This window comes from Delphinus delphis, chromosome 5 (assembly GCF_949987515.2).
Source record: "Delphinus delphis chromosome 5, mDelDel1.2, whole genome shotgun sequence".
In the NCBI taxonomy this organism is placed as follows: Eukaryota; Metazoa; Chordata; class Mammalia; order Artiodactyla; family Delphinidae; genus Delphinus; species Delphinus delphis.
Genome location: NC_082687.1, coordinates 40,448,294 through 40,465,251, shown reverse-complemented (window position 1 = coordinate 40,465,251; position 16,958 = coordinate 40,448,294).

Below are 16,958 nucleotides of genomic sequence, written 5' to 3'. Positions count from 1 at the left end.
TGACACACTCTTACAGCATCCTGAACTTGCTAGAACTTACCACATTTGTTAGTATTGTATTGTTCCACGTTGGCCTCACCTCCTGGATTATAAACTCTGTGAAAGCAGAGATGGGGTTTGTCTTGTCTCGAAGCTCACAGCACCGTGCTTGGCACTTAGTAGGCATCCAGTCAATATTGAGTAAGCAAATGACACCAAAACCCTTAGATTTTTCTGCTTAGATTGTACCACCAATAAAGTAATAAATAAAAATGGATTGTTTTGAGATTTATGTCTAATTTTCATAGATCTGTCTATTCTTAAGCAATTTAAAAGATTTTCCCCCGTGCTGCGTGGCTCGTGTGATCTTAGGTCCCCCAAAGTCCCCCAAAGTCCCTGACTAGAGATCGAACCCGGGTCCCGGCAGTGAAAGTGCTGAGTCCTAACCACTGCAGAATTCCAGAGAATTCCCATTAAAAGTTAAATGTATAGTTAATTGAGAAGGTTACAGTTTGGAGATTTTGTGTGTATGTATCCATTACTTAGCAACTGTGCAATCTGAATCAGGTTTCTAGCCTACAATTACACATAAGAAAAAAATTCATATATAAACACCAAGCTACCAGGGGATCATATGGCCACAGACATGAAGATGGAAAAGCAGATGCCTGGGCTCCTTTTCTGCCTTTGTTCATACAACCTACCCCACTCCACCCATGCCCCTGTTGTCATGGGGCAAATCACACCAATTTCTTTGGAATATTTGGGCGATTTTGAAAACTGATATGGCAAGTTTTCTAAATAGTAAATCCTTGTGACATGGTGAGATGTGGGTCAGTGCGGTCCCCATGTGAGTTACTAATATGGAAACTGAGAAAACATAAATGAGGAAGTGAAGAAAAGCGACTTGCATAAATGATGGCTGAGATCAGATGAGTTCCCAGCTCCTGGATCTAAGCTGGTTTGATTCACTGAGCCAGATAAGAATATACAGGCACATAGAAGGGAGGCTATGTGGTAATATTAAAAGAACTTGTCATTTCAGAGAGACTTTATAATTAGATACCTTATATTTTTATGGCAAGTCCAGCTTACACACATCCTAGCTAGAGCCCTTTTACATGCATCTGAGGCCTGCAGCTTGGAAGGGTGTGGAAGCTTGGGCCAGTTTTTCAACTTCCCAGAGCCTCAGCTTCCTCATTTGGAAACTGGGTGTAATAATACATATTTCACAGTGCTTCTTTTAAGACTCATTTAACCTAATATATGTAACACATCTAGCTCCATATGCAGTATGAAGTACGTGTTCAACAGATGAGTTATTATTATTACTCATTTAATCTTCATAATAATCTTGTAAAGTAGATTTGGACCCAGCTTTCTGATTCTAGGTCCAGAGGTTTTCCACTATTATCTCCCAGATTTAGTGACTCACAAATTATGTGACAATAATGATTTAGAAGTAAAAACCTTTAAATGAACTATGACCAGTGCATGCGAATCATTTAATAGTTATGATGTAGCATCATTTCCATGTGGCCTTGGATTGACTTTCAGTAGTGGCATCGAACTAAAAGCCTAAAAGGGACTCACAGAAAGTTTACCAGGTCAACGACTACAAACACTTGTAAGACAACAGCTGACTGCAGGGCGTCTTCAGAAAATAATAATCTTTTCACTTGTCTGTCTAGAAAATTAAGATTTTCCTAATGTAGAAATCCCTTAGTGATGGCAATCTCTCAGGCATTTGTGGCTCCCTTCAGACTGTGTAAATAGTACACAGATAATATGTTGTTTTCAGTTATTGGGTTAAGACTTACTAAAGTTTTACTTTTAATTTTTCGACGATCAAACTATACTCTAAAACAAGGGGAAACTAAAAGCAAATATATGCTAGAGACTGGAAAGAAGGAAGTTAACATGCACTGAGCATATGTTACTCTTCAAGGTGCTTTCACATATTTGTTTATTCATCTAATCATTCAAAAATATATTGGGTGCCTATCATGTGTCAAGCAGTGGGCTGGGCAGCAGGAAGTAGCAAGCAGGAGGGGTCCCTGCACTCTGCAGCTCTCAGTCTCCCTGGGGAGGCAGATGGTATTAAAACATAAAAATCACACAGAAGTGAAATTGCAAGTGTGACAGATGTTTCAAAGATGATCATGGTGGTTTACACGGGTATGTTGGAAGATTTGAATTTGTGTGGGTGGGAGAGTTCCAATGGAGATAAAACAAGTCGAGAGCTGAAAGATGAGTAAACAACTTGGCAAAGTTGGGGGCTGGGAAGCATTCAAGGCCAAGGGGATGGCATGTGCAAGGATGAGGGAGCCAGGAAGGAAGAGGTTAAGAGAAGTCTAGGGAAGCTGGACAGAGAGAGCGAGGGGACTGGCATTGCAGGGTCTTGCAATATCCTTGCAGTGATGGGGTTGAAGCTCTGGAAGGGCTTCAAGCTTTCAGCAGGCAGAGAGGGGATGTGATATGATCAGATTTATATTTCATTTTATTTTTTTATTAAAAAATTTTTTTGGCCACGTTGGGTCTTCGTTGCTGCGTGTGGGCTTTCTCTAGTTGCGGCGAGTGGGGGCCACTCTTCGTTGTGGTGTGCGGGCTTATCATTGTGGTAGTTTCTCTTGTTGTGGAGCACGGGCTCTAGGCGCACGGGTTCAGTAGTTGTGGCTCGCGGGCTCTAGAGCGCAGGCTCAGTAGTTGTGGTGCACAGGCTTAGTTGCTCCATAGCATGTGGGATCTTCCCGGACCAGGGCTTGAACCCATGTCCCCTGCATTGACAGGTGGATTCCCAACCACTGCACCACCAGGGAAGTCCCAGATTATATTTTAAAAAGTAAACTATAGATGTTCTGTTTCCTCTCTTGTGTGTATGTCTGTTCATAGAACATGGATGTGCATTTCTCTATAGCTCTAGACTGGGTTCCCAGTTTTTTTCTATTAAGTTTATGTCTATGTATACCTTATAAATATGTATTTCACTCTGTGTCTGTAGGAAAGTAGGTACTTGGGGCCAGGAAGTGAGCCTAGGGGTGTCAGAGAAAGCAGGAAGTGTCCCTAGAATAAGGATTTATAAGTCCCAATGGTCACACACAGTAACCAGGTAGGTTACTGTGGTGTAGGCTGAAGGATTATTCAAAGATCCCCAGAGGAAAGCTGACAGCCCAATTTTGGTCACCTGTCTCTGGGATGGTGAAGGCCCTGGAAGACCCTGTTAATTATACTTATGCCAAAAAAAGCACAATGAAGTGAGTGAAGTGGACATTATTTATTATTATCTCCAGGTTCTATAAACAGTATAAACAATACAAATATGGGCAAAGAAGGAAATTTCCAGCAAATGCATTGGAAATAAGTAAATGGTTGGGAGATAGGGAGGAGGTGTCCTACCCCCATACTATATGTAAGACAGACTCTCTACTATGTTCTTGACTTGGGTCCAGGCTTCAGGTAGTTTGGGGCCCTCTCAAGAAATAAGTGCTATGAAGTGGGGTGAAAGTATTTCCTGCTTTGTTGACGCCAGATAAACAGTTAATAAGGAAGGTGGCCTGTGTAGGAAACTGTCCTTGTGATGGAACTGATTTAGTGCTGGTGACTTAGGCATTGTAATGGCTACTGTTTGCGTCCAGATTGTGGCCAAAGTGCATGTTGGAATGCTCCATGAGCTGGGCGGGCAATGGCTTCTACAACTTCCATTGAATAGTTGGTTCGGGCATGATTGTGCAATTATTTGAATATTGCATTAGATTTTGTCATTATTTCATAAAAAGAATAGAAAATGGAAAATACTATTGCTGAGAAGCATGCATCTCATTAACTTACTTCATTTGCAACCAGGTGGGAAATCGTTAGGTGTGCTGATAGAGAAAAATCTTTTTTTTTTTTTTGCATTTTTTAAATTGAAGTATAGTTGATTTACAATGTTGTGTTAATTACTGATGTACAACAAAGTGATTCAGTAATGCATATATATTTATATAGTTTCTTTTTTTTAATATATTCTTTTCCATTATGGTTTATCATAGGATATTGGATATAGTTCTCTGTGCTATACAGTAGGACCTTGTTATTTATCCATTCTGTATATAAAAGCTTACATCTGCTAACCCCACCCTCCTACTCCATCCCTCCCCCAACCCCCTCCCCTTTGGCAAGTACCAGTCTGTTCCCTATGTCCACAATTCTGTTTCTGTTTCATATATAGGTTCATTTCTGTCATATTTTAGATTCCACATATGAGTGATATTATATGGTATTTGTCTTTCTCTTTCTGACTTACTTCACTTAGTATGATAATCTCTAGTTGTATCCATGTTGCTACAAATGGTATTACTTTGTTCTTTTTTATGGCTGAGTAGTGTTCCATTGTGTATATATACCACATCTTCTTTATCCATGCATCTGTTGATGGACATTTAAGTTGTTTCCATGTTTTGGCTATTGTGAATAGTGCTGCTATGAACATAGGGGTGCATGTATCTTTTTGAATTATAGTTTTGTCTGGATATATGCCCAGGAGTGGGATTGCTGGATCATATGGTAATTCTATTTCTAGTTTTCTGAGGAATCCCCACACTGTGTCCCACAGGGGCTGCACCTAGATACAAATTTTTATCCTCAATCTGAAGCTCTTCAGACATACTCAGGCCAAATGTGCATTCAGTTCTGAAGGAAAAATTTATATTAAAGACTCTATTCAAAAAATGCTAGAAATAACCTGATTCCAATCCCAACTCAAACAAACAAACTTTGTTTTAAAAAATTTATGAGGCAACTAGGGAAACACAGACTGAATATTTAATGATACAAAACAAGTTATTGTTAATTTTTTTAAGGTGGGATAATGGCATTGTGGCTGTTTTTCAAGAATCTTTATGTTTTAGAGATATACACTGAAGGTGTTTATGGGTACAGTGATATGATGTTTGGGATTTGCTTCAAAATAAACTCAGCAGGAGGAGGGAAGTGGGTTTGGGTATGGATGAAACAAGAGTGATGGGACTTCCCTGGTGGTTCAGTGGGTAAGACTCTGCACTCCCAATGCAGGGGACCCAGGGTCAGGGATCTAGATCCCGTATGCATGCCACAACTAAGAGTTCGCATGTTGCAACTATGAACCTGCGTGCCACAATTAAGACCCAGCACCGGCAAAATAAATAAATAAATATTTTAAAAAATAAGATAAAATCAAGGACAAAGAATAATAAAAAAAAAAAATTGACTGTGAGTGAATGATTATTGATGCTGGGTGATGGGTATGTGATTTTATTTTCTAAATATGGAAACAGTATTTCCCAAACCACATATCCTTCTGTAATTTGACCTATCCAACCTCCCATAGAAAGGTGGGGATCTATGTTTCTTCTCTTTGAAAATTAGGCAGGCTTATAATGACTTTGATCAATATGGCATAAGAGGAATGACACAAGGTGACTTCAAAGGCTAGGTCATAAAAGCCACATGGCTCCCACCTGATTCCCTTGGTACACTTGCTCTCCAGACACTCCCTCTCAGGATGTTCCATCTGGAAACCCAGTTGCCATATTATGAGGAGCCCAAGTCAAATGGAGAGGCCATGTACAGATGCTCCAGTCGACAACCTCACCTAAATTCAGCCTCGAAGTCACCCCAGCACCTGGACGGATCTGTGAGTGAAGAAACCTCCAGATGATTCCATCCTTGGTGATTCAAATCACACCAACCATTCTGTTCTTTTCACTTGAGGCACCAGACATTGTGAAGCAGAAATAAGCCATCTCTGCTCTGTGCTGTCCAAATTCCTGACCTTTAGAATCCATGAACATGGTAAAATGGTTCTTGATTTCTATCATAAAATTTGGGGTTATGCAGCAACAGAGAAATGAAATAGAGGGGCATTTTGTTCTTTATCTTTTGTATATATTTGAAATTGTCCATAATAAAAAGCTTTGAAAAGGTTTGTATGGACATTTAAAAAAAGAATGCTAGAAATACACCATCAGGTTGTCTAAAAGGTGAGGTGCAATGAAGGATTTTACAATGGTTTTAGCTCTCTGGGGACAGCATCCCCCTTATGGTATGGTAAACTCTCAGACCCCTTGATCATACACGTGCAGCCTGTGAGAAAGTCAGAGACGGTCTAGATGAGATTTCTTGTATTAAATTGGAGAGGAGAGAGTGTGGGGGAGATAGTGGGAAAGGTAGACTCCTGTATTCAGAGTGAAAGGTCAAATTAGAGTAAATTGCAGGTTCTAGGTAGATTTCTTTTTTTTTTAAGATTTTCTTTTTTTGATGTGGACTATTTTTAAAGTCTTTATTGAATTTGTTACAATATTGTTTTTATGTTTTGGCTTTTTGGCAGCGAGGCATGTGGGATCTTAGTTCCTCGACCAGGGATCAAACCCACACCCCCTGCACTGGAAGGCGAAGTCTTAACCACTGGACCGCCTGGGAAATCCTAAGCTTCTAGGTAGATTTCTATATTTTATGTGTCAAGAAGCTGTCTAAGCCCTTATTTCTTCTTCATGAATATTGAGATTGTGAAGTAAAGTTCATATTTTATGGCAAGACAAGAAAAATTTAAATATAAAAAATGTTCTCTGCCCTTTGCCCTCTTCTCTCCCCGCACTGTGCACTGTGTATCTGCATTATGCAGTGAGCAAACCTCTCCCGTAGGCAGAAATACCTGCTCAACCATAAAAGAGCAACATCCTCCCAGCACCAATAAGACAACACCTTAAAAGACAACATTCCTTCTTGATCATGTAAGGGGTCACGATGACGCTTAGATCTGGACTGTGTGAACTGTCAATAATATGTCATTTGATGTATAGCCCTTGGTCTCAAAAAATTAATGTAACTCTGCCTTGACTTCTAAAGTTCTCAGAGCTTTCTGAGATGTTTTTCCTGAGTTATAATCCTCAAATTTGGCTCAAATAAAATATTCCATTTCTTGCTTAGATCGACTGCTTAATTTTTCATTGACAAGATTATGGACAATCTTTTCTTTTCCTTCATAGTTGACTAAATTCCCAGGAGTCTTGCACAATAGGCTGATCAGCTAAGTTAAAGACCTTTACACCTCCTTTTCCTTCTCTTTGTTACCTGTGCTTTTTGAGGGAGAATGTGTTGTCTTTTTCCAAAATGGATATAGCCTTATTTTATTTCTATTTATAAAGTGAATTCATGTTCTTTAAAAAATTAGTATGTTTAGAAGCAACTCAAATGTCTATTAGTGAATAAATATGTAAACAAATGTGGTATATACATACAATAAAATGTTATTGTCTTAAAAAGGAAGGAAATCCTGTCACATGCTATAACATAGATGAACCTAAGTGATATTATGCTATGTAAAATAAGCCAATCACGCACACAAAAACCAAATATTCTATAATTCCACTTTTATGAGGTTCCTAAATTAGTCAGATTCATAGGAACAGGAAGTAGAATGGTGGTTGCCAGTGTCTGGGGGCTGGGGGGAACAGGGAGTTTTTGTTTATTGAGTATAGAGTTTCAGATTTGCAAGGTGTAAAATATCTAGAGGTCTGGTTCACAGCAATGTGAATATACTTAGCACTACTGGACTGTACACTTGAAGAGGTTGAAATGGTGAATTGTATGTTATGTGTTTTTTACCACAGTAAAATGTTTCAAATTAGTATATAAAGAAAAGGAATAAAGAAAATAAATATCTTCATACTCTTATAACCTAGAAATAATTAGCATTAATAGACATGTATCCTTCCATACATTTTTCCCTATGGGTATACAGACACACACACACACACACACACACACACACACATTTATTTTAATTAAATATGGGATCACACCATATCCATTTAACAATAAAGAAGATATCTTTTCATTCAATAGATATGTTTCCATGCTCCATTTCAGTGGTTGCAGAGTTTTCTGCCATACTAGATGTGTGGCAGAATGAAACTTTGGAAGTGGTACTCAAAGTTTTTGCTCGTAGGAACCCTTTACACAATTATAAATTATTGGGGCCTCCCCGCCACGTCTGCCTCCCTCTCCCTCCTACGTGGGCATTGCTGTATCTCCCGTAGAACAATGAAGGGCTACCAAGTTTGCTAAGACTCCCAGGCACATTCTTTGGACTTCTGTGATAGTCTTCAAAATGTTTTGCCACTGACTTTTACAAGAAGCTGTTTTTTTAAAAGCCCTTCCCTTCATGGATTGCTTTGTCTGAAGATTACTCAGGGTGACCATGGCTCAGCACTTTATCCTCAGAAGGCAGCTAATCAGGAGTGTTTTTGTGTGTGTCTATCTGTTGAGACTTAGGAAACTAGCCACAAATGTTGGTCTCAACAAATTCTCTTTGGGCAAAATTGAAAATCTGACTGAGGCTCTTCAGTATCTAGTGCCCAAAATGCAGCATCTGGGAGCAAAGTTTCACACTCGGAACTCTGGTCTGAAGTACCAGGTGGAGGCCTCTGCATGCAGCACCCTATGAGCAAGTGAAACTAGATGAAGCACAAAGGAAAACAAACAAACAAACAAAAGATCTAAGGAAACCAGAGGCTGGAGATATGGAGTAATTGTCCCAGCTCTTAAGGTGATAGAGTGAACATAAGTGTTTGTATTTCCTGACTCATGCTCTTCTGGGTATTGTCAGAGCCTAAGAGCTGGACTTAGAAGAGGCAGCAGTTCAAACCCTAGTAACACCACTTCCAAGCTGGGAGACTGGTCTTTGTGCTCTGGCCCAGTGGCAGGCCTGAGCCTCTGAGGTGGGAGAGCCAAGTTCAGCACATTGGTCCACCAGAGATCTCCCAGCCCCTCATAATATCAATCAGTAAGAGCTCTCCCAGAGACCTCCATCTCAATGCTAACACCCAGCTCACTCAACGACCAGCAAGCACCAGTGGTGGACTCCCCATGCCGAACAACTACCAAGACAGGAACACAAACCCACCCACTAGCAGAGGCTGTCTAAAATCATAATAAGTTCACAGACACCCCAAAACACACCACCAGATGTGGTCCTGCCCACCAGAAAGACAAGATCCAGCCTCATCCACCAGAACACAGGCACCAGTCCCCTCCACCAGGAAGCCTACACAACACATGAACCAAACTTGTGCACTGGGGGCAGACACCAAAGAAAAAAAAGGAAACTATGAACCTGCAGCCTGTGAAAAGGAGACCCCAAACACAGTAAGTTAAGAAAAGTAAGAAGACAGAGAAATACACAGCAGATGAAGGAGCAAGGTAAAAACCCACCAGACCAAACAAATGAAGAGGAAATACGCAGTCTACCTGAAAAAGCATCCAGAGTAATGATAGTAAACATGATCCAAAATCTTGGAAATAGAATGGAGAAAATGCAAGAAATGTTTAACAAGGACCTAGAAGAATTAAAGAGCAAACAATGATGAAAAACGAAATAAATGAAATTAAAAATTCTCTGGAGGGGGGCTTCCCTTGTGGCGCAGTGGTTGAGAGTCTGCCTGCCGATGCAGGGAACATGGGTTCGTGCCCCAGTCTGGGAGGATCCCACATGCCGCGGAGCAGCTAGACCCATGAGCCATGGCTGCTGAGCCTGCACATCCGGAGCCTGTGCTCTGCAATGGGAGAGGCCACAACAGTGAGAGGCCCGCAAACCACCAAAAAAAAAAAAAAAATTCTCTAGAGGGAATCAATAGTAGAATAACTGAGGCAGAAGAACGGATAAGTGACCTGGAAGACAAAATGGTGGAAATAACTACTGCAGAGCAGAATAAAGAAAACAGAATGAAAAGAATTGAGGACAGTCTCAGAGACCTCTGGGACAACATTAAATGTGCCAACATTCAAATTATAGGGGTCCCAGAAGAAGAGAAAAAGAAAGGAACTGAGAAAATATTTGAAGAGATTATAGTTGAAAAATTCCCTAACGTGGAAAAAGAAATAGTCAGTCAAGTCCAGGAAGTGCAGAGAGTCTCATACAGGATAAATCCAAGGAGAAACACACCAAGACATATATTAATCAAACTATCAAAAATTAAATTCAAAGAAAAAATATTAAAAACAGCAAGGGAAAAGCAACAAATAATATACAACGGAATCCACATAAGGTAAACAGCTGACCTTTCAGCAGAAACTCTGCAAGCCAGAAGGGAGTGGCAGGATATATTTAAAGTGATGAAAGGGAAAAACCTAAAATCAAGATTACTCTACCCAGCAAGGATCTCATTCAGGTTCAACAGAGAAATTAAAACTTTTACAGACAAGCAAAAGCTAAGAGAATTCAGCACCACCAAACCAGTTTTACAACAAATGCTAAAGGAAATTCTCTAGACAGAAAACACAAGAAAAGGAAAAGACCTATAATAACAAACCCTAATGATTAAGAAAATGGTAATAGGAACATACATATTGATAATTACCTTAAATGTAAATGGATTAAATGCTCCAACCAAAAGACATAGACTGGCTGAATAGATACAAAAACAAGACCCATATATATGCTGTCTAAAGAGATCCACTTCAGACCTAGGGACACATACAGATTGAAAGTGGGGGGATGAAAAAAGATATTCCATGCAAATGGAAATCTAAAGAAAGCTGGAGTAGCTATACTCATATCAGATAAAATAGACTTTAAAATAAAGACTATTACAAGAGACAAAGAAGGACACTACATAATGATCAAGGGATCAATCCAAGAAGAAGAAATAACAATTATAAATATATATGCACCCAAATTAGGAGCACCTCAATACATAAGGCAAATGCTAACAGCCATAAAAGGGGAAATCAACAGTAACACAATCATAGTAGGGGGCTTTTAACATCCCACTTTCACCAATGGACAGATCATCTAAAATGAAAATAAATAAGGAAACACAAGCTTTAAATGATACATTAAACAAGATGGACTTAATTGATATTTATAGGACATTCCACCCAAAAACAACAGAATACACTTTCTTCTTAAGTACTCATGGAACATTTTCCAGGATAGATCATATCTTGGATCACAAATCAAGCCTTGGTAAATATAAGAAAACTGAAATTGTATCAAGTATCTTTTCTGACCACAACGCTATGAGACTAGATATCAATTACAGGAAAAAAACTGTAATAAATACAAACACATGGAGGCTAAACAATACGCTACTAAACAACCAAGAGATCACTGAAGAAATCAAAGAGAAAACCAAAAAATACCTAGAAACAAATGACAATGAAAACACGACCACCCAAAATCTATGGGATGCAGCAAAAGCAGTTCTAAGAAGAAAGTTTATAGCAATACAATCCTACCTCAAGAAACAAGAAACAGGGCTTCCCTGGTGGTGCAGTGGTTGAGAGTCCACCTGCCAATGCAGGGGACACGGGTTCGTGCCCTGGTCCAGGAGGTTCCCACACACCGCGGAGCAGCTGGGCCCGTGAGCCATGGCCGCTGAACCTGCGTATCAGGAGCCTGTGCTCTGCAACGGGAGAGGCCACAACAGTGAGAGGCCCATGTACCGCAAAAAAAAAAAAAAAAGAAAAAAGAAACAAGAAACATCTCAAATAAACAACCTAACCTTACACATAGAGCAATTCCAAATAAGAAAAGAAGTAAAACTGTCACTGTTTGCAGATGACATGATACTATACAAAGATAATCCTAAAGATTCTACCAGAAAACTACTAGAGCTAATCAATGAATTTGGTAAAGTAGCGGGATACAAACTTAATGCACAGAAATCTCTTGCACTCTTCTACACTAATGATGAAAAATCTGAAAGAGAAATTAAGGAAACACTCCCATTTACCACTGTAACAAAAAGAATAAAATACCTAGAAATAAACCTACCTTAGGAGACAAAAGTCCTGCATGCAGAAAACTGTAAGACACTGATGAAAGAAATTAAAGATGATAAAAACAGATGGAGAGATATACTATGTTCTTGGATTGGAAGAATAAACATTGTGAAAAGAACTATATTACCCAAAGCAATCTACAGATTTGGTGCAATCTCTATCAAACTACCAATGGCATTTTTCACAGAACTAGAACAAAATATTTCATAATTTGTATGGAAACACAAAAGATCCCGAATAGCCAAAGCAATCTTGAGAACGAAAAACAGAGCTGGAGGAATCAGGCTCCCTGACTTCAGACTATACTACAAGTCTACAGTAATCAAAACAGTATGGTATGGGCACAAAAACAGAAATAGAGATCAATAGAACAGAATAGAAAGCCCAGGGATAAACCCACGCACCTATGGTCAACTAATCTATGACAAAGGAGGCAAGAATATATAATGGAGAAAAGACAGCCTCTTCAGTAAGTGGTGCTGGGAAAACTGAACAGCTACATGTAAAAGAATGAATTTAGAACACTCCTTAACACTGTACACAAAAATAAACTCAAAATAGATAAAAGACCTAAATATAAGGCCAGACATTATAAAACTCTTAGAGAAAAAAAAAGACAGAACATTCTATGACATAAATCACAGCAAGATCCTTTTTGACCCACCTCCTAGAGAAATGGAAATAAAAACAAAAATAAACAAATGGGACCTAATTAAACTTCAAAGCTTTTGCACAACAAAGGAAACCATAAACAAGACCAAAAGACAACCATCAGAATGGGAAAAAATATTTGCAAATGAAGCAACTGACAAAGGATTAATCTCCAAAATATACAAGCAGCTCATGCAGCTCAATATCAAAAAACAAACAACCCAATCCAAAAATGGGCAGAAGACCTAAATAGACATTTCTCCAAAGAAGATATACAGATTGCCAGCAAACACATGAAAGGATGCTCAACATCACTAATCATTAGAGAAATGCAAATCAAAACTACAATGAGGTATCACCTCACACTGGTCAGAATGGCCATCATCAAAAAATCTATAGACAATAAATGCTGGAGAGGGTGTGGAGAAAAGGGAACCCTCTTGCACTGTTGGTGGGAATGTAAATTGATACAGCCACTATGGAGAACAGTATGGAGTTTCCTTAAAAAACTAAAAATAGAACTACCATATGACCCGGCAATCCCACTACTGGGCTCATACCCTGAGAAAACCATAATTCAAAAAGAGTCATGTACCACAATGTTCATTGCAGCACTATTTACAACAGCCAGGACATGGAAGCAACCTAAGTTTCCATTGACAGATGAATGGATAAAGAAGATGTGGCACATATATACAATGGAATATTACTCAGCCATAAAAGGAGACAAAATTGAGTTATTTGTAGTGAGGTGGATGGGCATGGAGTCCGTCATACAGAGTGAAATAAGTCAGAAGGAGAAAAACAAATACCGTATGGTAACACATATATATGGAATCTAAAAGAAAAAAATGTTTCTGAAGAACCTAGGGCTAGGACAGGAATAAAGACGCAGACGTAGAGAATGGGCTTGAGGATATGGGGAGGGGGAAGGGTAAGCTGGGACGAAGTGAGAGAGTGGCATGGACATATATACACTACCAAATGTAAAATAGATAGCTAGTGGGAAGCAGCCACATAGCACAGAGAGATCAGCTCGGTGCTTTGTGTCCACATAGAGGGGTGGGATAGGGAGGGTGGGAGGAAGACACAAGAGGGAGGGGATATGGAGATATATGTATACATATAGGTGATTCACTTTGTTATGCAGCAGAAACTAATGCAACAGTGTAACGCAATTATACTCCAATAAAGATGTCAAAAAAAATTATTAGGATCCCAAATAATTTTTTTGTAGTTATATCTGTGATATATGATGTACTAGATATTAAAACTGAAGAAGTTAAAATATCTATTCATTTAAAAATAACTATAATAAACACATTTTAAATTAATATAAATAACATTATTGTGAAAAATAACTATATTTTCTAAAACAACAATTAGTGAAAAAGGTGGCATTGTTTTACATTTCTGCAAATCCCTTTCATGTCTGGCTTAATAGAAGATGCTGGATTCTCATATCAACTTCTGCAGTCAATCTGTTAGCATATCACATATGTAGCTTCTGGAAAACTGCACTGTTCTCTCATGAGAGAATGAAAATGAAAAGAGCAAATAACATTTTAGTATTGTTATGAAAAGTGCTTTGATCTCACAGACCCTCTGCATGGGTGCCTGAGACCTTTTATGGACTGTGGACTACATTTCAAGAACAGTCTTTTTATACAATAGATATTACCATATGTCCAGTTCAAAAATTTTTTGAAAATTTCAGCTTTATTGAAGTACTATTGCCAAAATTTTAAGACATTTAACATGTACATGGGGACTTCCCTGGTGGCACAGTGGTAAAGAATCCACCTGCCAATGCAGGGGACACGGGTTCAAGCCCTGGTCTGGGAAGATCCCACATGCCGCGGAGCAACTAAGCCCGTGTGCCACAACTACTGATCCTGTGCTCTAGAGCTCGCGAGCCACAACTACTGAGTCCCTGAGTGCCACAGCTATTGAGGCCTGCGTGCCTAGAGCCTGTGCTCTGCAACAAAAACAAGCCTCCACTATGAGAAGCCCGCGCACCGCAATGAAGAGTAACCTCCGGCTCACCGCAACTAGAGAAAGCCCATGCACAACAACAAAGACCCAACACAGCCAAAACAATAAATAAATAAATAAATAAATAATATTAAAAAAAATAAAGTGTATGTCATGGGAATTCCTTGGTTGTCCAGTGGTTAGGATTCCGCGCTTTCACTGCCGAGGGTGTGGGTTCAATCCCTGGTTGGGGAACTAAGATCCCGCAAGCTGCGCATCGTGGCCAGAAGTAAAGTGTACATCATAGTGATTTGATACATGTTTGCACTGTGAAAGGATTTCCCACTCTAGTTAATTAATACCTCTATCACCTCAGGTATTTATTTTGTGTGTGTGAGAGAGAAAACATTTAATTTCCACTCTCTAAGCAAATTTCAAGTATACCCTACAGTGTTATCAACTATAATCACCACTATAGATCCTCAGACTTTATTCATCTTATAGTTGAAAGTTTGTACCCTTTTACCACCCTCTATATGTTTTGTTTTGTTTTTTCTTTCTAGTCTTCCCTTTAGAACAAGTAACCAGGCAGGCTCTTTGCCCCATGGTAGGGATGTGACAAGGCAAAAAAAAAAAAAGAAGAAAGAAAAAAAGCTTTCATTTCTAAAAGCATATGCCTAAATCCTCTAAGGAGCTTATATGATGTGCATCAGAGGTAACATGTCACCGTAGTGCAGCTGCCCAACCTCGTACTTGTTTTGACATACACAGGAAACTACAGCATTTGTAGGGCACTCTAGGGAAAGCTAGTGCTTTGGAGGGAGTCTATATATACTTGGTGAAAAATCATTCCATTTTGTATATTATATAATTATGATAAGAAAAGTAAAATACAGAGCATATGCTTCTTAAATATTTGATTTGTACACAACTTCCAAATACTGTCTCTTCTATTTTCTTAACAAAAGACTTGAGCTTGATTCCATGAACAGAAATTTTTAACATCCAATGTTGTGCTTGAAATGGCTGACCACCATCTTGGTCAAAAGCTTTAAATGATGATCTCTTCAAATTCTTGAGAAAAACTTTACTCACACAGTATATAATAAAAAAAAAATTTTTTTTACTAGTTGTAATTCTATTATGAGAATCTTACAGCAATTCCTTTTCTTTCATGACAAAGATAATGTTGAAATTTCCTGTGATAAAGTGAATAGATTTTTAGATATAATTTAACTTTTCATAGTAAGTATTTCAAAATACTGATGAACCTGTAATTGTCAGAAAGGGCTTGCTGATGACCAAGAGGCAGATGGGCCAGTAGACGTTCCAGCTGACACCAGAGTGGACGGATGCCCAGAACCTCAGTCCCATCCATCACTTGCCTGCTCCCTCCAAATACCACACCTTGGCACTGTGCAAGCATCCCCAAACTCAGAATAATCCTACAGAAGAGGGAAAATTCTTTTTTTATTTTTCTTTTCCATTATGGTTTATTACAAGATTTTGAATATAATTCCCTCTGCTATACAATAGGACCTTGCTGTTTATCCATTCTCTATATAATAGTCTGCATCTGCTCACCCCAAACTCCCTCCCCCTCACCCCACCCCACCCTACCAACCTCAAGTCTGTTTCCTGTGTCTGTGAGTCTGTTTCTGTTTCATAGATATGTTCATTCATGTCATATTTTAGATTCCATGGATAAGTGATATCATATCGTATTTGTCTTCCTCTTTCTGACTTGCTTTGCTTAGTATGATGATCTCTAGGTCCATCCATGTAGCTGCAAATGGCATTATTTCATTCTTTTTATGGCTGAGTAATATTCCACTGTACCACATCTTTTTTAAAAAATGCCATTTATTCTATGAGTATTATTTTTTTGTTTTGTTTTTTGGCCGCGTGGCATGTGGGATATTAGTTCCCTACCAGGGATCAAACCTGCACTCCCTGCATTGGAAGCACGAGTCTTAACCACTGGACCACTTGGGATGTCCCACCACATCTTTATCCATTCATCTGTCAGTGGACATTTAGGTTGCTTCCACATCTTGGCTGTTGTAAATAGTGCTGCTATGAACATAGGGGTGCATGTATTTTTTGAATTATAGTTTTGTTTGGATATATGCGCAGGAGTGGGATTGCTGGATCATATGGTAACTCTATTTTTAGTTTTTCGAGGAATCTCCATACTGTTCTCCATAGCTGCTGCACCAATTTACATTCCCACCAACAGTGTAGGAGGATTCTCTTTTCTCCACACCTGAAGAGGGAAAGTTCTTAATTGACTGAGATTGTGTCTACCCTTCCTATGGAATGGGCTCAAAACAAAAATTAAGTTGTCATAGAAAATGTATTTAAAGTTTTTTGTGTTTTTTTTAAGGTGGAACTCTATTCTCCCATGTTCTTTTTTTAAATCTTTATTGGGGTATAATTGCTTTACAATGTTGTGTTATTTTCTGATGTATAACAAAGTGGGTCAGCTATATGTATGCATATATCCCCATATCCTTCCCTCTTGAGCCTCCCTCCCACCCTCCCTATCCCAC